Genomic DNA, 21564 nt, shown 5'->3' on the forward strand with positions numbered 1-21564 from the left:
TTCTCAGTGTGGCAGGCTGATTTCCTAGTGAGCTGTCTTTCTGGTGCAGTTGGATGGTGGCACAGTGAGTCCCATCTGACTCGGGGCTTCATGTTGTGTGAAGAGCAGCATGCGTTCACATTGCCTCATGTCTGTGAAGTTGATTACCTTTGGAAATTGATAAGGAATGCTTTCCCATTGCAAATGAATTGCATCATGAAGACCAAGTCCCAAATGCCTGATCAAAACAACAATGCACAGAATAAGGATTGATCTCATTGAAACATAATTCGTGCAGTGTTTGACAGGATAGATGCAGGGATGATGTTCCTCCGATTTCACTGGATGTTGTCTGGATTGGAGGACTGCAGTCACGGGGAGAGACTAGATAAGCTAAAGCAAAGAAGATTAAGGGTGACCTGATGTGTAAACAACTATAAGAGGCATAAATAGGATAGATAGAGAGAATTTTTTTTCCCCATGATATCAAAAACAAAAGCGCATTGGTTTAATATCAGAGGAAAGGATTTTAAAGGGGATTTGAGGGTGAAGTTTCTCCTCACACAGATATCTGGAACGTGCTGCCAGAGGAGGTGGTGAAATCACACAGATTCACTGTGTTAAGAGATACTTGGACAGATACTTAAGTGGGTAAGGCGTAAAAGGATACAGACCTAATACAGGCAAATGGGTTTAGTGTAGCTGGGCAAATGAAGTTGGCACAGACTTGGTGGGCCAAAGGCCCCATTTCTCCAAGGTAGGACTACAGTTCTATGACTGTCTGTGGTGGAACGAGCCAGGGGTCAAAATCTCCAACAAGAGTTTCCGATCTGGTACATCAGTTCTGTTTCTCTCTCCACAGACACTGCCTGATGCGCTGAGGGTTTCTAGCATTCTCTGTTTTTATGTCAGATTTCCAGCATCTGCGGTTTTGTTTTTGATTTGGGAGTTGGCCATTCAGTACAGTTGGGAAGAGATTCCTTCACCCAGAGGGTGGTGAATCTTCTGAGTTCTGCATCCAGTGGGTGCCTCAGTGACTGAGTACCCTTATGACAGCGACAGGTAGATTTTGAGATACTCAGGGAGTCAAGGGATGTGGGGTTGGTGCAGGGAGGTGACACTGAAGTAGAAGCTGAGCCGTGATCTCGCTGAAAGGGGCCAGCCTCAAAGGGCCAAATGGCCTGATCCTCTTTCTGTTCTCTGAACCGAGCTGGTGAGGGGTCTCTACCTGTGGTGTTGCCAGGGGTGAGTGCCCATTCTCTCTCTGTACCTTGCAGCTGTCTGAGAAGGACCGTTAGCTGGGACCAGGGTCCCAGAGACCACTGGGAGTGCTCACCTCCTGCCTAGTCTTCACACGGCAGTACCACAACTTGCATCTGTCCGAGCAGTTGATCCACTGCACTGATATCCTCTGGTTTGGGTTCATGTGCTCAACCTCCGACTGAGCATCTTGGCTCCTCATTCCACATTAACCAAGCCAATACAGCTGCCTCTGGGTAATGAACGGGTTCCTTTTTCACAGACATCCATAAGTTGATTTTGTCCATGATTCGGAAAATACACAAAGCTCACTCAACGTGGTAACAGTACCTCCACAGTGATGTAATGAATGGCATCAAAAGCACATTAGACTGATAAGAGTCATACAGCCCAGAAACAGGCCCTTTGGCCCAACTGGTCCATGCCGACCAAGATTCCCATCTATGCTGGTCCCATTTGCCCACGTTTGACCAATTTCCCTCTGAACCTTCCCTATCCATGTACCTGTCCAAGTACCTTTTTGAATGCTGTTAATGTGCCTGCCTCAACCACTTCCCCTGGCAGCTCGTTCCATATACGGACCACCCTCTTGTGGAGGGGAAAAGGTTACCCCTCGGGTTCCGATTAAATCTCTCTCCTTAAACCTCTGTCTTCAAGTCCTTGATTCCCCAACTCTGGGGGAAAAAGACTCTGGATTCACCCTGTCCATGCCCCGCAGAAGAAAGAACGATCACTAAAAGTGGAGGGGGGGGGGGGGATCTGGCTCTGCCATTCATAGGAACAAACATCTTTACATGTCTTGGACATTGAAGTTAATATGAGAGCTCATTGTATGTAGGGAAGTCCGTAAGTCAGAAATTCATAACCCAGGGATGGCCTGTATTAAATTTTGATCTCCTTACTTAAGAAAGGATGTGGCATTAAAGGCAGTCCAGAGACTATTCACCAGGCTAATTCGTGGGATGAGAGGGTTGTCCTATCATGAATGGCTAAAGAAGTTGAATCTGTATTCTTTGGCATTTAGAAGAATGAGGGGTGATCTCTTTGAAACATAACATCCTAAGGGGACGTGACGGGGTAGATATTGAGATGTTTCCACCAGTGGTAATTTAAAACGAGTTGCCTAGGAACTTGTCATATAGGCTGATAAATCCCTGGAATTCTCACTCCTGGAGAGTTGTGAAGGCCAGATCACTGGGGTATTTAAAGAGGAGGTAGATAAATTTTTGAAAGATCAGGGAATTGAGGGCAATGGGGGACTAGCACAGAAAAAGGAGATGATGCCTGGGGTAGATCAGCCATGGTAATAGTGAATGGTGGGCCAGGCTTGAGGGGCCAAGTGGCCTGCTCCTATTTTCCTGTGTTTATTGTGTGTCTGTTTTGAGAAGTCAACCTCCAATTTTACTCCAGTGGTTTCTATTTTTACCCAGTGAAACAATCTGATAGAAGCCAGCGTTTACTTTCACTGAGTCCCATCGCACATCAGTGGGGGTGCTGCCCATTTATGCTGTACCTGTATTGGTGTTGGTTTATTATTGTCACTTGTACCGAGGTACAGTGAAAAACTTGTCTTGCGTACCGAACGTGTGGGAATCGGCCAGCTTCTGTAGGGCCTTCACCTGTACCTACACTCAGATGTTGACCAGGAATTCAGCTGAAGCCTGGTTTTAATTTCTTCCTGGTCTTACCCATCTCCTTTTGCCCAGCCACCTGTTCGGGAGGCTTGGAGACACGGGAGACTGCAGATGCTGGAATCTGGAGCAACACACAATCTGCTGGTCCAGATTCGGGGTTTTCACCCGAAATACCAACAACTTCTTCCTCCCCCAGAACAGATGCTTTTTGACCGCTGAGTTCGTCCAGCGGATTGTTTATAGAATGTGGAACAGTACAGCACAGGAACAGGCCCTTCGGCCCATGATGTTGTGCCGAACTAATGACACCTAATCCCTCCTACCTACACATGGTCCATATCCCTCCAATCTCTGCACATTCATGTGTCTATCTAAGAGCCTCTTAAACGCCTCTATCGTATCTGCCTCCACCACCACCCCGGCAGCAGATTCCAGGTACCCACCACTCTCTGTGTTTATATATTAAAAAAAACTTGCCCTATGCATCTACTTTGAATTTTCCCCCTCTCACCTCAAATGCGTGCCCTCTAGTGTTGGATATTTTGACCCCAGGAGAAAGATACCGACTGTCTGCGCTACCTATGCCTCTCATAATCTTATAAACATAATCAGGTCTCCCCTCAGCCTCTGCTGCTCCAAACTCTCCTTATAGCACATGCCCTCTAATCCAGGCAGCACCCTCCTGCACCCACTCCAGAGCCTCCACATCCTTCCTGTAAAGGGGCAACCAGAATTGAATGGCGACACTCCAGATGCAGCCTAACCAGAGTTTCATAAAGCTGCAACGTAACTTCCCAACTCTTGAACCCAGTGCCTCGGCTAATAAAGGCGAGCATGCCGTACGCCGCCTTTACCACCCTATCAACTTGTGTAGCCAAGTTTGTTGCTCAGGTGGCCTTCCTTCTGACAGTGAGTTCTGTGTTTCTGTCTCCCTTCTGGTTTTGATTGGAGTACTTGGGTTGGCGGGTTGATTGTGGGGGGTGGAGGAGGTGGAGATTCATGAGGAGAGGCTGCTCCCCAATCTCTTTATTCCTATCACCTAGACATCAGAACTCTGTCACTCCATAACATCTGCACTGTGACTCCTGCCAAGATCTCAGCTTCACATTGAACGTTCTTAAAGGTGTCAATTGTGATGCAACTCATTTGCTAATTGATATTAATGCCTCAACGCTGCATAATACACAAAGAGAAATGGTGCGAATTAATAGCTATTCAAATCTCATTTACACAACATTTCAAGCAGAACTCTGGTCATTGTGTAGATCATGCTCACTCTGGCTGTGTTGTGAGAATGTTTGTCATGTACATGCCTTTTCACATGTGCCTCAACCTTCTTTCTTGCAGAGTTTTTCCTTTTGAGGCTTGAAGTTGAGCTTGTTTCTACCTTTTTTTGAAAAGAAACCAGGGCAATGTCTCTCTTTCGAGAATGGAAATACTGCAGATGCTGGAAATCTGCACTAGCAAAAAAAGAAACGCTGGAACAATCAGCACCTGTGATGAGAGAAACGGCCATAGTTTCAGATCCGAGACCCTTGATCAGAACTCCCAGCACTTTCTGTTTTTATTTCTCTTTTAGAGAGTTGGTGGCAGGTTCAAATGTTCCAGCATCTAAATACATTTTCACTCGTTTCTGCTGGGCATTTCCCTCCCTAACCACTCAAGGCTTTGGCATTTGATGTTGATGTGTTCTGGCCTTATTGGGTATTTTGGTAAATGGGAGGGAGCTGGGTGCACTGAAAGTGCAGGTAGTGGCAGGCAGCCAATCACAAGCCAAAGCTCTACATCTGGCAGGGCACTTTGAGAGCTCCTGAAGTTTAAAAGGTGAGGCTGAGGTGGATTAATTGGTGAAGGAGCAAGAAGGCAGTTTAAGAGAACCTCTTCATGGGCCAAGTTGTGCTCTATAATATGTTATCTGAGAAAGGTCTTCTATTTCCTGTGTCCCATATATGGGATGTGGAAGGTGCAGGGACCCCCACCACTAATTGCCCCAGGACTGAGGAGGCTGTTAAGAGTTGGTGACATTGGTGGGCCAGGAGTCACTGGGTAAAGATGGCAGGTTTTTTTAAAATTTTATTTACAGCGTGGTAACAGGCCCTACCGGCCCAGCAAGTCCGCGCTGCCCATTTTAAACCCAAATTAGCCTACCTGTATGTCTTTGCAATGTGGGAGGAAACCGGAGCACCCGGAGGAAACCCACACAGACACGGGAGAACATACAAACTCCTTACAGACAGTGACGGGAGTCGAACCCTGATTGCTGGCGCTGTAATAGCGTTACGCTAACCACTACGCTACAGTGCCGCCCACGGTTTTCTCTGCTGAAGGCCATTCATGAACTGGGTGAGTCCTTATGACGGTTCAGCATTTTGGTGTTTGCTATTGTAGTTGGTCTGTTTTTAATTTCCAGATTTAATAAATATCTTGAACTCTTTGGCTGCCATGGTGGGATTGAAACTCGTGTTTCTGGATCGATGGATGTGTACTAGAAAAGTGGGCATGGTAGAGGACAAGGGCAGAGACAGGTGGGCGATCGCCTGTCTGAGATAAAGGGCTAGTACAGATGTAGTGGGCTGAAGGGCCCTTACCTATTCTCACTGGTTCCATGATTGCTATTTATTAAGCTGCCAAAGGGTGTGTTGGACAGAATTCTCATTTGTGCACTTCACTGAGTAAATCAGTGTCCTTTGCAAAGGGTCCCCATGGGAGCCATGGTACTTTGTGAGATCTTGTGAAAAAAACTGGGTAGGTGGAGAAGGAGGGGGCAGTAAGACCTTGAACTGCAACTAAAGGGGTGCATTTTTGGGGAGCAGTTTCAAAGGTGGAAGGGAGAGAAGTTTATGGAGGGAATTCCAGAGCTTGGGACATTGCCCGTGGCTGGGTTGGTAAGATCAGGGAGTCCTAGGAGATGGAATTGGAGTAGTGAGTGAAAGTAAGGTGAGAGTTCTGGTACTGGGGCATCTCCAGACGGAAGGCACTGGGTCAACAAGCATGGCGCAAGGTGGGACGAGTGACTGGGACGTGGCCCAAGTTAGGACACGAACGAACAAACAAACTGCTGGAGGAACTCAGCAGGTCGAGCAGCATTCGTGGGAGAAAAGGAATTGTCGACGTTTCAGGTGGAAACCCTGCATCAGGCCCTGACACCCCTGCGGACTGTTTATTTTCCTGCACCAGAAGTATAACGAGTTGTTTAGGAGCGGCTCAGTCCAGGATTTGCGTGTGGAAACTGCGCCAACATCTGGTGCTGCCTTGTAGGTCTGCTGTCTGTAATCTAATCAGTAATGTCTGACCAAACACCGGTACGGTCATTGAGCGAGTCCGGTTAACCAGGTGGAAAGGCATTTAACAAGATGATCCTTTGTCTCCAGTCAGTAGATCCAGGAGATTACTATGTACTTTTGGTAACAAAGGTGTGGTTTATTATTTGGAAGACAAAACTATTCAATGTGCATTGAATGGTGGCGCAGTGGTTAATTTACCAGAATAACAACCCCGAGACCTGACATCAAATGCCACCACACCAGCTAATAATCTGGAGTTAGTTAAAATCAATTAGTCTTCGTAATGATGACGACAAGGCCTACCAGACTGACGTTTTAAAAACCCATCCAGTTCACCGGTGTCCTTCAGGGGAGGAACTCTACCACCCCTTCAAGGTTGGACTGCTATGTGGTTCCAGTGTAATCATCTCAAGGGCTGGGAAATAACTGCCAGCAACACCCTGATCTCGCACAGATGGATATAAAAGACCTTCCTTGGCTATAGCTGATATCTCGTTGCCTGACTGCTATGGAGAGGACTGAACTGGCCCGTTGGATTGAAGTTGAAGTTTGGCAAGGTCGGTGGTGTGCTGCAAAGCGTGTGATGGGTCACAAGCTGTGGGCTTAGAGGGTGGAGGCTGGGCCAGTGTGGATTGTTCAGTGGGTATTGTGTGCCCTGGTTTACAACACGGTGGTGGCTGCTCCCCCCACCGTCCATCCCACCTGATGGCAAAGACGGCAGAAAGCCAAAAGCCAGAACAATTGGTGCAACAAACAATGTGCTGGAGGAACTCGATGGGTCGAGCAGCATCTGTGGGGGGAAAGGAACAGTCGACATTTCGAGTCAAAACCCCGCGTGGTTTCGACCCAAAACGCTGATAATTCCTTTCCCTCCCACAGATGCTGCCTGACTCACCGAGTTCCTCCAGCAGATTGTGTGTTGCTCCAGACTGCAACATCTGCAGCCTCTGGTGTTTCCAGAACAATTGGTGGCTGGGATTAGCCACGGGTTGGGATTGGAAGGGTGAGTGTTCAGCAAGGTTCCTGCTTCCAGCTGCCCTCTTGAGGGGGAGCAGTCTGAGTGTTGGGAAGAGGAGCGGACTGCGGGGCTGGTTTGGGTCCGGTCTGCCTGCTGCCGTGAGCAGGGAGAGGAGAGCCCACAATCACTTGGGAACTGCTCGCGAGTGAGTCGGCCGTTTTACACCCAGTGACCCTGGTGCATTGTCGTTGCCGAGCTCCATGCTTTGCGGCTGGAGGAGCTGAGGAACCTGGTGGATGGATCATCAAGTGGCTGGCCCACACACACAGGCTGTTCAGCCCATCGCTCTGGCTCCTTGTGAGGCAGTGGCACCAGTCCTATCGCCCCTGCTCCTTCCCTCCAGATCATATCCCCTCACATGGCTACTTCTGGTCAAGAAGACAACAGGGCAGGCACTTGGGGAACTGTAGTCGGCTTTACACTGGCCCTCTGTTGCCCCCGTCACTCGCTGCTGGCGAAGGGTGTCTCAGCTCCTTCCAAGCACTCACGAGTGCTGAGCATCTAGACAAGCACTTGTCAATCCAAGGCTGCAGACCAAATGCAAGTAAATGGTTAAGTACAATGGTGGGCCTGGACATGCTGGGCCGAAGGGCCTGTTTCTGAGCTGTGTGACCCTACGATACTTGGAGAACAGGCAAAGAAAGAATGTTGTCACTCCCTTCCCCACCTTGGGACATCCCTGAGCACTCCGTGCCCAGCCATGTAGGTTCCAAGTGAGCAGAGCAGGTGAAAAACACGATGATGCTGGAGGAACTCAGCAGGCCAGGCAGCATCCTGAAGAAGGGTCCTGACTCGAAACGTTGACCGCCTGCTTTTCTCCACGGATGCTGCCTGGCCTGCTGAGTTCCTCCAGCATCATCGTGTTTTTCATCTAGATTCCAGCATCTGCAGTCCTTTGTTTCTTGAGCAGGGCAGGTGTTCACTCTGAGGTGTTGCTCCTTCCCCCTTGTTATATAGAAGAGGAAACTTCAGCGTGATTATTTCCTCCTTGTTACTCCACCTTTGCTGCTGTTTACTGCCTTGCTCTATCCCCTCTCTCGCCCCTCCCAACCACCGTGGCTTCGAGGGAAGTACCTCATCCTGGGCAGGGATCCATCGGTGCCCCGGGCTCCCTCCGAAACCCGGCAGTGTAGATCGTGCTTTGGGGAGGGGTCCTTGATGGAGGATGGAATCCATTTGTCAGAATTCAGTACAGGAGCTCTTGTTCCCGTATCCTCCAGGTGTTATCCGAAACTTGATCAGCGGCCCATCCGCGCATTCACTCCCCCACCACCGGTGCATCCAGTTGTACAGCGCGGAAACAGGCCCTTCGGTCCAACTCATCCATGCTGACCAGGTTGCCTTTCTGAACTAGTCTCATTTGCCTGTGTTTGGCTCTTATCTCTCTAAACCTTTCCTATTCATGTACCTGTTCAAATGGCTTTTAAACATTGTAGTTGTTACCACTTCCTCTGGCAGCTCGTTCCACACACCCACCACCCTCTGTGTGGGAAAACTATCCCCTCAGGTCCCCTTCAACTCTTTCCCCTCTCACCTTAAACCTCTGCCCTCTAGTTTTAGACTCCCCTACCCTGGGATCAAGACTGACTATTCACCATTCATGCTCCTCGTGAGTTTATAGACCTCTATTAGGCCACCCCTCAGCCTCTGTCGCTCCAGAGGAAGAAGCCCCAGCCTATCCAGTCTCTCCTCCTTGTAACTGGTCAAATCACGTGGATGCCACAACCAAGAAAGCTCACCAGCGCCTCTACTTCCTCAGGAAGCTAAAGAAATTTGCTTTGTCCCCTTTGACTCTCACCAACTTTTACCGATGCACCATAGAAAGCATCCTATCTGGATATATCACGGCTTGGTATGGCAGCTGCTCTGCCCAGGACCGCAAGAAGCTGCAGAGAGTTGTGGACACAGCCCAGCGCGTCACGGACACCAGCCTCCCCTCCTTGGACTCTGACTATGCTGGCTGCTTCACCAAGACAGCGAGAGGTAAAGACAAAGACCCCACCCACCCGGGACATTCTCTCTTCTCTCCTCTTCCATCGGGTAGAAGATACAGGAGCCTGAGGGCACGTACCACCAGACTTAAGGACAGCTTCTACCCCACTCTGATAAGACTATTGAACGGTTCCCTTATACGATGAGATGGACTCTGACCTCACAGTCTATCTTGTGACCTTGCAACCTTATTGCACTGCACTTTCTCTGTAGCTGTGACACTTTACTCTGTAGTTATTGTTTTTACCTGTACTACCTCAATGCACTCTGTACTAACTCAATGTAACTGCACTGTGTAATGAATTGACCTGTACGATTGGTTTGTAAGACAAGCTTTTCACTGTACCTCAGTACAAGTGACAATAATAAACCAATACCAATACCTTGAGCCTTCAAGTCCGGGCAACTTCCTTGTGAATCTTTTCTGCACCCTCCCTAGCTTATTCACATCCTCCCTACGGCTGGCTGACCAGAAGTGTGCACGGTATTCCAGGTGCGGACTCACTAGTCTTATGTGGGGGGGCTGCAGTGTCCCATTCACAAGGTGCACTGCCGTTATGTATCCGACCAGTGTCACTAAAAGGCCACTTCAACAGTGCCTCCAAACCTATGACCTCCACCACCAAGGAGCTCGAGGGCAGCAGGTGCATCACCGTTCCCTGTGGGTACCCCTCCCATTTGCACCCAATCCCCTTCTGGAAATGGATCACAGGTCCTCCTTTGTCACTGGGTCAAATCTGGGAACGCTCACACCCCCAGCACCTCATTTCTAGAGGGGCTTAGCACCACCTTCTCGAGGGTAGTTAGGGAGGGGCAATAACTGCTGGCCTTGCCAGTGCCACCCTTGTGCCGAGGATGAATGGTGGGCCTGTAGGTGGGTGAGTGAGGTCACCGTCAGTCTCCGCAAACGCTCCCAGTTTGTGCTGTCTGACCAATGGCACTCACAGGCACAGATGGTGATGGATGCAGAACCCAGGGGGTTTTGTTTGCTTGCCTCTGCGTAGAGGCAGGAGTTGCAGGAGCAGTCCTTCCGTCTGTGCAGTGGGACCTCATCAGCCCGATCCCTGATTCCATTCTGGAGACCGAACGTGTCCCATCCCATTTCACCCCCCCCCACCCCCGCAGACAGTGGCTCCCATTTGCTAGCTGTCTCTGGCTGTTCTTCCTTCTGTTCTGGGATGGGAGATGGTGGTCTGGTCAAAGTTCAGGACTGCTAACCCTAGCTGTCAGTTCAACAACCCCACCTCCTCCCCCTTCAAACATTAGAGGGTAAACAGTGAGTCCCACGTCACTGGCTCATAGAGACAGCCAAACACAGCAGGGTTTCTGTTCTCAGATGCCTTCAGCTTGGTGTGCCAAGGTTGTAGTGATTGGGGACACTCAGGCCAGTCAGGTGGACGAGGATGCCTCATTTCCTTTCCTTCCCTACGCGGTGGAACATTCTGCACTTCCTATCGATAGAAGCTGATGCCAAATCCACTCTCCAGCTCAGCACCAACTTCCTGCCTGGTGATTTATTTTGTGTTTTCTCTGTCTCTGCGTGTGCATTCTTCAACTGGGTCCTTGCCTGCAAGACTTATTCCCTAAATCATAATGCGCTGCAGCTGTGAAGTTTGTCCCCTGGTGGTTTTCCTCTTCTCCACACTGACTGAGCTGCACATGTGCTTTTTTCTGAGTGGATTTAATTGTGGTATGAATTTTAATGTTGGGTGAGGGCTGGTTGGGGAGTGGAAGGGCCCCAGAGATTGGGTACAGTTCAGCTCGCTGCACTGCCGAGGTCCTACATTAATCTTGTCCCCCTGTCTCCCTACACCCCTTCTACTTCAGGGCTACATTAGGGGCAACCTCCAGTTGGAGGCTTTTGACCACTTGGAATTTAGTTGACTAGAATTATCACCTTGCCTCAGGATTGAGGCTGACTCCAGTTCTGTTGGATCTGAGGCAAATGTGGGAACCACAGACTTTTCCATCGATGGGGCAGGATGTACCTGATGGGGGAGGGCTGGTGAGTTTGTAAGATGGAGCACTCCTCCTGCCATTTCTGCTGGGCTCCAGGCATGTGCACACAAGGTTCTCCATACCATCCCGACTGCACCCTTTCCACTTTGAGCAGTCGTGGGCCAGAGATTCCCAGGAGTCAGTAGGCACGTTACACTTCTTCAAGGCGACTTTGAGCACATCCTTGGTCTTTTCCTAAGTCTACTTGGTAATCTCTTTCCACAACAGAGCTCAGAATAGAGCATCTGTTTCAGGCGTCTGATCACAATAATCTTGAGGGGGAATTCATAAAGCTGACAGAATCATGTAGCACAGGAGGAGGTCATTTGGCTCTTTGCCTGTGCTGGCACCTTGAAGTTGCCCTTGTGAAAGTCTTTGCATGTGTTCAGTACTTTGTGTATTAAAAACAATTTTGTTATTTTGATATCACATTTTTAGACACATCCTGCTAAGGTTTAACTATTTAATCTGTTCTTTCAATAAGTAAGGAAAGTTTTCTGGGTTGGATTTGATCCAGGTTCCAAGTGTATTTCACTCCATGCTATCTCTCCGTTCCTGGCTGAAGTGAGGGTCACTGAGCTCTGGAGATGCACATCCTTCAGGTGCCTGTTTCTTTGGCACAAATGCATTGGGATTTAGATGCCCTTGGTTTATACTCGGGTAAAATCTTGCAACCTTGGTGACCGATGGGCGATCCCATCGAGGTGAATCTTGCATTAGCCGTCTCTCCCAGTTCCCATTGGCCTCCTGTGGGAGGGGCCAATCCAGAGGGTCAGAGAAAAGAAGGCCAATTCGACCACCTTCCACCCAAAATTGGCATCCGTGTTGGTAAAATGACTGATTTTTAACACCTTCTCACCCCCTTCAAGGACTCCAGGAGCATTTCACAGTCAGGTGTATTTGTAGGAGATAAGCAAGTTTCCACAAAGAGAACTGTGATCTTTTTGTTTCAGTGGTGTTGATGGAGGGGTTAATGTTGGGCAGGACTCGGGGATCAAGCTTCCCTGCACTCGAACTAGTGGGGTGGGATCTTTTTTTACGTTTACCTGAGAGGACCAGAGGGGGCTTCAGTTTAAGTGCCCTTCCAACCTGTCTTCATGGAACCGTACCAAACCTGTAGGCACCAGCAGTTCTGGAAGTCTGTCAGCTACTTTGGCCTTGACTGAGTTGGTGCACTCTCTCCTCCAAAGTCCAGGCTGACACCTCTGAGCAGGACTGAGGGAGTCCTGCAATGTCATAGGTGCCCTTTCAGGAATAGACGTCTTAGAGACCCTGCTTACACTCTGGGGTGGGTGGTAAGATCCCACAGAACTACCCTGGAAAGAACAGCAGAGTTATCCCTGGTGTTCCGACCAGTACTTATCCTGAGTGATCAGATTACCTGGTGATTACTGCTCACAGAAGTGCTGCCAGTTTTTCAGTCTCACAGCAGAAGGCAGGGCTGTAAGGGGGTGGAGTCACTTTGACCCTGAGGAGTTGACGTCAGGAGCAGTCACCTGCTGGCTGCCCACTGGGGCAACTTGAGTGGGTGTCACCCTGGGATGGAGGCAGTGTGGGGTCAGGACTGCTTGAGGTAGCCAGTAGCGTCACGCAGGGACTTGTAATCCATGAAGACGTTGGCTGTTAAATAATGTATGCTGGTTACAGCCTGCTGGAAATGTAGCGTCGGGCTCCTTGTTAAATCTGGTGCAGGCAGTGAGTGACTCAGCCTGCTTCCAGTGTTCCCTGTGAGTATGTTTGTTATTCTGACTGGAGAGACTGCATTTATTCCTTTTGATACCTTTTATCTAGTTTCCTGACTTTGTTTATTTTCACTTGCACCTATTTGTATGTGAACTAGTGTGGTAGGAATCAATAACCTCACCACATTCCCCAGCCTAGAAGTAACCCCCAGCAGGGGCATTGCTGAATCCCACAGGTGGGCACCCAACATTCCAGGGCCAGCTTTGTGCATTCAAGGGCCTCTTCACGAGCACCGAAACTCTGGATTTAAGTGACACAAACTCTGCTGTGTTTTGTCCACAAACTATCTTGGCCTGCAGGCTGAAGTCCTGACCGGCAGGAAGGATGTGGAGGCTTTGGAGAGGGTGCAGAAGAGGTTTACCAGGGTGCTGCCTGAATTGGAGGGCATGTGCTATAAGGAAAGTCTGGACAAACTTGGGTTGTTTTCTCTGGAGCGGTGGAGGCTGAGGGGAGACCTGATAGAAGTCTATAAGATTATGCGAGGCGTAGATAGACAGCCGGTATCTTTTTCCCAAGGTCGAAATGTCTAATACTAGAGAGCATGCATTGAAGGTGAGAGGGGGTAAATTCAAAGCAGATGTGTGGGGCAAGTTGGTCTAAAAGAGAGCGGTGGGTGCCTGGAATGTGCTGCCAGGGGTGGTGGTGGAGGCAGATACGATAGAGAGGTTTAAGAGGCTCTTAGATAGGGGCATGAATGGAGGGATAGGGACGTTGTGTAGACAGAAGGGATTCATTTAGTTAGGTGTTTAATTATTTTGGCATAACATTGTGGGTTGAAGGGCCTGTTCCTGTACTGTATTGTTCTATGTTTTTAAATCCTGGGGTTCATGTGGGGGCAGAGGTGAGGGGTTGAGGGGATGGAGGAAGAGCTCACAGTTACCATGCGTTGGTGACTGGCAGTGCAGGAGCCTTGATTCGGATGTGCTGACAACCTTGATGTGCCTGAAGTCTTTGACTGTATGTTCTACAGAGGGAAGGACCTTCAGCAGAAGATGGTCCCTAAACTGCACAGTGGCTTCCGTGCCTGTCAGAGTCTCTCACTGGAGGGAGGGGGTGGTGCACGGCTGGAGGGGGAGACATAGCTGGGGATAGCGTCTGCCTGGGGGGCTTGCTGCGCAGGGCTCCAGCTGCAGTTTGACCTGCAGTGCCCAGACCCGTGCTCCTGAACTCCCTGGCCACACAGATACAAACTGCTCCTCTCCCTGCAGATGCTGTGTGACCTGCTGAGTGTTTCCGGCATTTTCTGTTTTTATTGCAGTGTAATATTTCACAATTCTTTGTAGTTCTTGCATCTGAGAAGGAGGCCATTTGGCCCATTGAGTCTGTGCCAGCTCTTAGACCAATCCCTCACTTATTTCCCCTGTAACCTATTCCCTTTCACAAGCCTATCAACTCCTCCTGATTCTTCATCCACTAGCAGCAATTTACAGCAGCCAACTAACTGCCTCTGGGATGTGGGACCCACACGGTCACAGGGAGAACGTGCAAACTCCACACAGACAGCACCGGAGGTCAGGATTGAACCCGGGTCCCTGAAGCTGTGAGGCAGCAGCTCTAACCACTGTGCCACGGTGCCGCACCGCAATGGAATTTACTGGGTTTTAACTCAACCAGCTCAGTGAATTCTTACAAAGGGTTAAATGCTTGCGGGCATGGTCTCCCCCTCTCAGTATTTGCATCACGACTTGACCTATAGAAGTCCTGATAGACGAGAGACTCAGGCTTGTGATTCACCAAATTAAAATAACAACCTTCACTCTGTACATCTCTGTTTATCATTGGCCACTCACTGTGCCCTGGAGTGAAGCCCAGCAAGGAAGGAGAGAAGTGAGCAGTGTCATGGGAAGAATTTCTAATGGGCATGTTCTTGGACAAAGCGAGGGATTGATTAATGAAAGGAATGGAGGGACGTGAGGTTAGTGCAGGGGAGCAGTGCTGTGGTAGAAGGTCAGCCAGGGCCTCACTGGCGAGGCAGGCAGGAGGAACTGAGTGGCTTGCTCCTGTGTCAGGCACGGTGCAGCTGCTGTCATCTGAGGGGTGACTGGGGCAAGCGTCAGGCCAGCAGAGCGAGAGCTATTTGCTTCAGTGTTGTTAGAATCATAGGGTAATACAGCACCGAAGCAGGCCCTTCGGCCCAACTCATCCATGCTGACCCAGGTGCCCACCTAAGCTAGTCCCATTTCCTCGCATTTGGCCCATATCCCTGTAAATCTTTCCCATCCATGTACCTGTCCAAGTGTCTTTTAAACATCATTGTACCTGCCTCAACCACTCCCTCTGGCAGCTCGCTCCATCCTCTGGGTGAAAAAGTTGCCCCTTGTTCCGATTAAATCTCTCCCCTCTCACTTTAAACCTATGTTCTCTAGTTCTAGATTCCCCAACCCTGGGAAAAAGACTGTGTGCGCATTCACCCTATCTATGCCCCTCATCATTTTATTCACCTCTGTAAGGTCACCCCTCCAGCCTTCTACGCTCCAAGAATAAAGTCCTAGCCTGCCCAACCTCTTCCTATAACTCAGGTCCTCGAGTCCTGGTGGCATCCTCGTAAACTTCCTTTGCACTCTTTCCACCTTTTATGACCTCCTTCCTATAGCAGGGTGACCAAAACCGTACTCCAGGTGCGTCCTCATCAATGTTTTGTACAACTATAGTGTAACGTCCCAACTCCGATACTCGATGCCCTGACTGAGGTGGAGGATTGGAGAGGTTTGAGGAGTGAATTGCAAAGCTTGAGGGCCTGTTGGAACAATGGGGACATTGGTTTTTAGCTTTGATTTATCCCGGTTGGTGCCACGTCTTGTAGTCTAGCTTGACAACTGACGTCGGCTGGGGTGGTTTTAAAAACTTCCCTCTGGTAAGTGGGAAGTGAGATGTAAATGTTAATGTCACGAGGCTCTGGCAGGACCATGTGACTGGCTGGGGGAGCCCATTCGACCTTGCAGATAAAAAGGGGCACCAGGTTGGGCAGCATCTGTGGAGGGAGAAGTGGACAAGTGCACTTCCCTCGATGTCCAGCGAAGGACAGAAACATTAATGTGCTGCAACTGAGGCCCGACTTCACTCTGAAGGCAGAATATCACGGGGTGGAAGTTGGAGAGAAAAGGCAAGATAATCCTAGGAATATTCAGTGGGTCAGTCATTGTCGGGGGCGTTGGAATCTCGCCTGTGGACCCTTCCTCAGAACTGAACCAACTCTGCCTATTCTCATGGTCGTACAGCACAGAAATAGGCCCTATGGCCCAGCAAGTCCATGCTGATGATCAATCACCCATTTACCAATCCTATTTTACTCTCCCCACATTCCCATCAACTCCCTCAGATTCCACCACTTGGGGCAATTTCCAGCAGCCAACTAACCTGCCAACCCACATGTCCTTGGGCTGCGGGAGGAAACTGGAGCACCTGGGCAAAGCTCACGTGGTCACAAGGAGAACGCGCAAATTTCACACAGACGCACCAAAGTCAGGATTGAACCTGGGTCTCTAGAGCTGTGAGGCAGCAGCTCTACTGGCTGCGACACTCTGCTACCCTGTTCTCTTCCTAAGAAACCTTCTGCACCATTGCTTCCAATATCTCAGCTGTTCACTGAGGATTCCCTCCTCCACTGTCAGGCCCACAACGTTCAGCCTAGGCTGGCAGGCCGGGTGAGCCTTGGCCAAGGACAGCGAGCCTTCCCTGGGCTGAATGCAGATTGCTGAGGTCTGGAACTCGGGGTGTAGTCTCAGTATAAGGGGTCCGCAGCTGAGAACTGGGATGCAAAGATATTCCCTCACTCTGAGGGTCTCCAAGTTTTGGAATTCACTGCCTGCAAGGGATATGGAGTTTGGGCCGGAGGGAGGACCTGTGGTGAGTAGGTCCTACCTGACTGGTGGCCTGAACTTCAGAAAGTTGCAGAAAGTGACGTTTATGGAGATTCTCAATTTATGAATGTTCTGTTTATGAATTTTCACTGTAACGCCATTGATTCGTTGAGATGTATTTTTTCAGTTTATGGATCTATTTTGTCCAGCCAGTTCACTTTACAGAATTCTGCTTCACAAAATGGTTCTTGTGAATGTGTCCTTCCCGTAATCGTGGGATGGCTGCACTTTAATTGTGGAGGTAATTTGCAATAGTTGGTGGGGACACTTGTTTCTGAAGGGGAAACAAAACGGCTGATGACACTAAACACCCCGTTCCTTTACATCGTGTCCGTGGATGGTCTGTGTTCAGCAGCTATCCATCCTTCGGCGCCCTGTGGTTCATCGCTCCAATCCAGGGACGTGATCAGCTAGGTTCCCGGCGTCTGCTAGGGAAATGGGTGGGGTCCAGCGATTGGATGGACAGATGGCAAGCCCTGGGAGTGGGGCGGGGGGAAGTGGTGGCGTGGCGGTGACCCTCCTCCTCCTCCTGGGGATGGGACTGGATCAGCTGCTCTTGATCATTGATACTGTGGGATCCAGACTGTCTGCAGTCACTCCAGTGTGTGTCTCTGCTTGACATGAAGGGCTGAAGGTCCACTCCCTTTCCCCTCAATCCCATTTTCTGATACAGGTACTGGATGTGCTCACTGGTGGGAAGGAATGCTTGAGTTACTTCTAGTCCAGAGCACTGAGTGAAGAGATAATTGCTTCCTCTTGTGTCTCCTTGTTGAACTGATAAGTGCGCCTGCCCTATCAATGGATGTCACCCTATCTCCCATGTGTCAAGAGAGAGTTGGATTGATTAGAATGTCTGCTCCTCATTTCCCTTCAGCTCCAGAACATTTTGGAATTCTTGATGCTAACCCTGGGATTCATTGTGTGGTTTCTTTATTACTTCTGTCTCATCTGTGCCATAGATGGAGACCAGTTGTTACAGTGGTCTCATTGTTCATTAACCATTAAAGGTCAGTTTGTTCAGCAGTGCAGCAACCCAATCGAGCCACTAATGGAACTGCTGTTTAAGGAGAGATTGGGTTGACGAGGCTGGGATTCACTAGGGCTCCGAAAAATGAGGGGCAATCTCATTGAAAGATTAAAAATCAGGCAGGTGGAAGATGTTGTCTAAAGCGAGGGCCACAATCTCAGGATAAGTGAGATGTCTGGAAATTCCTTCACTCGGAGGGTGGTGAACCTGTGGAATCCTCAACTCCAGAGGGTAGGGGAGGTCACATTACTGAATATATTAAGAGATGGAGATGGATTTTGAGACAAAAAGCATTGCAGTGTGGGGAGAGAGGGTCAGCCATGATGGTATTGTATGGCAGAACAGGTTGGAAGGGTTGACTGGCCTGTTTCTGTGAGTGTATTGTGAAGCACAGTCTCAGGTGAGAGGAGGTTTCCTTCCCGTGATGCATATTCCATGCTGCCCTCGCCTCAAACAGTTTTCCTCTTTCCCGGGTCCTGCAGCTGAATGAGAAGCTTGGAACATTTGGTGGGGTGAGTGTGACAAGGGCGCCAATTATCCATGAGGAAGACCCCTATGCCAAACTAGGGCAGGCTGAAGAGAGGCTCACAAGGTCTGTGCCAGGCAGTGAACATCTGGGCCAGACTTCTCCTATCTTCCCCTAGAGCGCTCACACTCCTGAGTCCCCCACCCTCCGCATCCTGGGGAATGCCATGGACCGGAAACTGGACAGGATCAGTCCATGTATGAGAGAAACAAAGGACTGCAGATGCTGGAATCTAGATGAAAAACACGACGATGCTGGAGGAACTCAGCAGGCCAGGCAGCATCCGTGGAGAAAAGCAGGCGGTCAGTGCTTTGGGTCATTTCCAGACCGCCTGCTTTTCTCCACGGATGCTGCCTGGCCTGCTGAGTTCCTCCAGCATCGTCGTGTTTTTCGGTCCGTGTATGTGTGCGTAAGGGTGGGAGAGCCCCTGTCCTCAGAGTCCCTGATCCTCACCACCAAGTGGAGGATTTTGATGGGAGGCCTCTCCTCCGGTTGGATCACTATAATAACGGCTAGGGCTGGGCTTGATGATGATGATGAGCTCCTGGCACACACTGGGAGGTGAGGATGGCAGGGTTAAGGAGAGGCATTGAGGAGACTGTTTTGGAGTGGAGAAAAGCTGTGTTACTGTAACAACGTGGACTGATCTGTTTCTGTTACGGCAGGGAAGATTTTACAGAGGTGTCCCTCCTTCACCTCTGAGGCAGGAGACTCTGAGTTCAACTCACACTCCATAGACTCCAAAATCCCGTTCTCTAGCGCCGTATCGAGAGAGTGCTGCATTGCCAGAGGAACCATCTTCTCAGATCAAACATTAAACCAAAGCCCTATCTGCTCACTGTGGTGGAGACAGAGGGCCCGTTGCACTGTTTTGAAGAGGTGTTAACACTGCTGTCCTGGTCAATATTTATTCCTCTCTCGCCGTTGCTAAAAAGGAGGTTATCTGGTCCTGTTTGTGGGATCCTCCTGTGCACAGACTACATTGCAGTCCTGACTTCATAAGCTGCTTCCTTGGCTTTAAGGGATGAGAAAGGTGCTACAGAAATGCAGGTCTGTCTGCCCTTTATCTTCCAGTCACGGGGCATCCACAAGTGGGCAGTGGAGCTTTGCGACTGACGGACAGAGCCAGTGTTGGCACCTTCACAGAGTGCTCCTGACCCAGGCCGCATGCTCCTGCTGCATTGTCCATGTCGGTGGCAGAAATTCCCAGCCAGGATACCATCCACCAAAGACATAAATGCAAACTCTATAAATCCCAATTTAAACAACTTTTTATTGCTTGCCCAGATGTCTTTATTTGATTTTTTTTTAAAAAAAGGCCTTAGCATGAAGTAATTTGGGTGAAGCTGATGAATGTGATTATTAAATTAAAATTTAATTTAATTTCCTTGCGTGATATTGGCCAATTATTCTGCTTTACAGTGGAAGTTATTCAGTGTGTTTGCTGTTGTGCTGGAACTCGTTGTAACATATCTTTATTAGTCACATGTACATCAAAACACACAGTGAAATGCATCTTTTGCGTAGAGTGTTCTGGGGGCAGCCCGCAAGTGTCGCCACGCTTCCGGCGCCAACATAGCATGCCCACAACTTCCTAACCCGTACGTCTCTGGAATGTGGGAGGAAACCGGAGCACCCGGAGGAAACCCACGCAGACACAGGGAGAACGTACAAACTCCTTACAGACAGTGGCCAGAATTGAACCCGGGTCACTGGCGCTGTAAAGCGTTACGCTAACCGCTACACTACCGTGCTTGCCCCACAGCAGTCTGGAATCACCTTCACCACAAGGACTGCAGCGGTTCAACACTGCGGCTCACTCCCAACTTCACAAGGACAGTTAACAATGGGCAGTGAATGCCAGCAATGCCCTTATCATATAGTAAGTTTTTGAAATCGACCTTTGATTACTTAGCTTGTAAGATGTATCCTAGTGCCTCCCTCTGCCTGTGTGACATGCTCTACGCCTTACTGTTTGGAGACGTAAAACCTTCCAGTCACCTGCTAAATGGGGAGTGCTTTTGTCTTAACAATCCCAGCCTCCCCTGCATTGCCTGAGCAGTGAAGGGGAGTGTAAAGGCAGACTGACCCCTTTTGAACGTGGGGCTGATGACTTTAGCTGTAGTTAACGTGGGCCTTTTATTCCCTTATTGCTAGGAGGAGAGAAACGAACAATGTGTATGCACCCTTCGGTCTAGACAGGAACTGTAAAAGAGCAGAGTGTTTGTTTTCTCAGGAGGACAAGTACTGGTGTTGGGGATCGCCGTTTAAAACTCCAGAAGGTTGTTTATGTGCTCTGTGGAGGGAGAGGAGTTTTGCGTGTTGTGCCTGGTTAAAAGCAGACTAGCATTTCACTTGACAATTCAGCGAGTCTGTTGCTTGTCCGATGGATGTCAGGCTTGACTAGTGGTTTGTGCAGATTCCTCCTTGCTGTATTACCCCTCTGTCTCTTTCTGTTACTCTCCCACTCCATTTTCTTCAGCACATTGGTGGGGGGAACTTTTTCTCAGGGATTTCCTGAGGGAATAAGCGCACCTTCCTGTGATAGTTTTCTTGTGGCCTTGTTTGAGAAATGCACATAGAATTTCAGAGAACAGACAGCACACAGCAACATGCCAATCCATCAAACTTGTCCGTGGTGGTCTCTCTACAACAGCTTCCATTCCAACACTTCCTCTCAACTTTTTGCCATCTCTTTTTATCCCCTTCTCTCTCATGCACTCATCTACTTCCCTTTGTAAGACTTCTAGCCACATTTTAACCCCATTCAGAAGAAGTTTCTCCATTTGGAATACTTTAGAACAGAGGCCCCAACACGTACAATAACAAGTAACCAGCATGAGGCTGCCGTCGTGAGATTGGCCGAATAAAGTGACCCAAAGCTGGAAAAATCACCTTATGTACTGCGATGTGTGGCTTGAAAGTTGTTGCTGGTAGATTGGGAGCAGAGGTCAGAATAACAGGATCGACAGTTTGGAGCCAGTTCATTGGATGGAACATTGTCAGTGCAAAGTGCTTCTCCTTCAAAGCCTGAAATGGAGGATTGGAGAAAAGAGGGAAGAAGCTGAGTAAAATGCATACGGAGGGCACTGAAAGATGTGGCGTGGTGTTTGGGTAAGGCATCTGCCCCATTAGCTTGCCTTTGAGTGGAATTGATGCCTTGATGTGATTGCCCAGGAGAGGGTTCAGAGGAGGTTCAGTGGGATGTTGTGTGGATTGGAGCATTTCAGTTATGAGGAGAGA

The 21564-nt window shown here is 49.4% G+C and overlaps 1 protein-coding gene across 7 annotated transcripts in view; it reads left to right on the plus strand.

The window, feature by feature from the left end:
• LOC127584418 (fibroblast growth factor receptor 1-like) overlaps window positions 1-21564 on the plus strand; it is a 164974-nt gene that overhangs the window by 13566 nt on the left and 129844 nt on the right. Inside the window, exon 1 of one of the 7 annotated variants that reach the window (XM_052041213.1) lies at window positions 12759-12892. The exons of the other annotated variants lie outside the window; for them this stretch is intronic. The gene's annotated coding sequence lies outside the window, so the exon portion shown is untranslated. Of the gene's footprint in view, window positions 1-12758; window positions 12893-21564 lie in introns of those variants that run through there. 7 annotated transcript variants of the gene reach the window in all.

This window comes from Pristis pectinata, chromosome 29, assembly GCF_009764475.1.
Source record: "Pristis pectinata isolate sPriPec2 chromosome 29, sPriPec2.1.pri, whole genome shotgun sequence".
NCBI classification, from domain to species: domain Eukaryota; kingdom Metazoa; phylum Chordata; class Chondrichthyes; order Rhinopristiformes; family Pristidae; genus Pristis; species Pristis pectinata.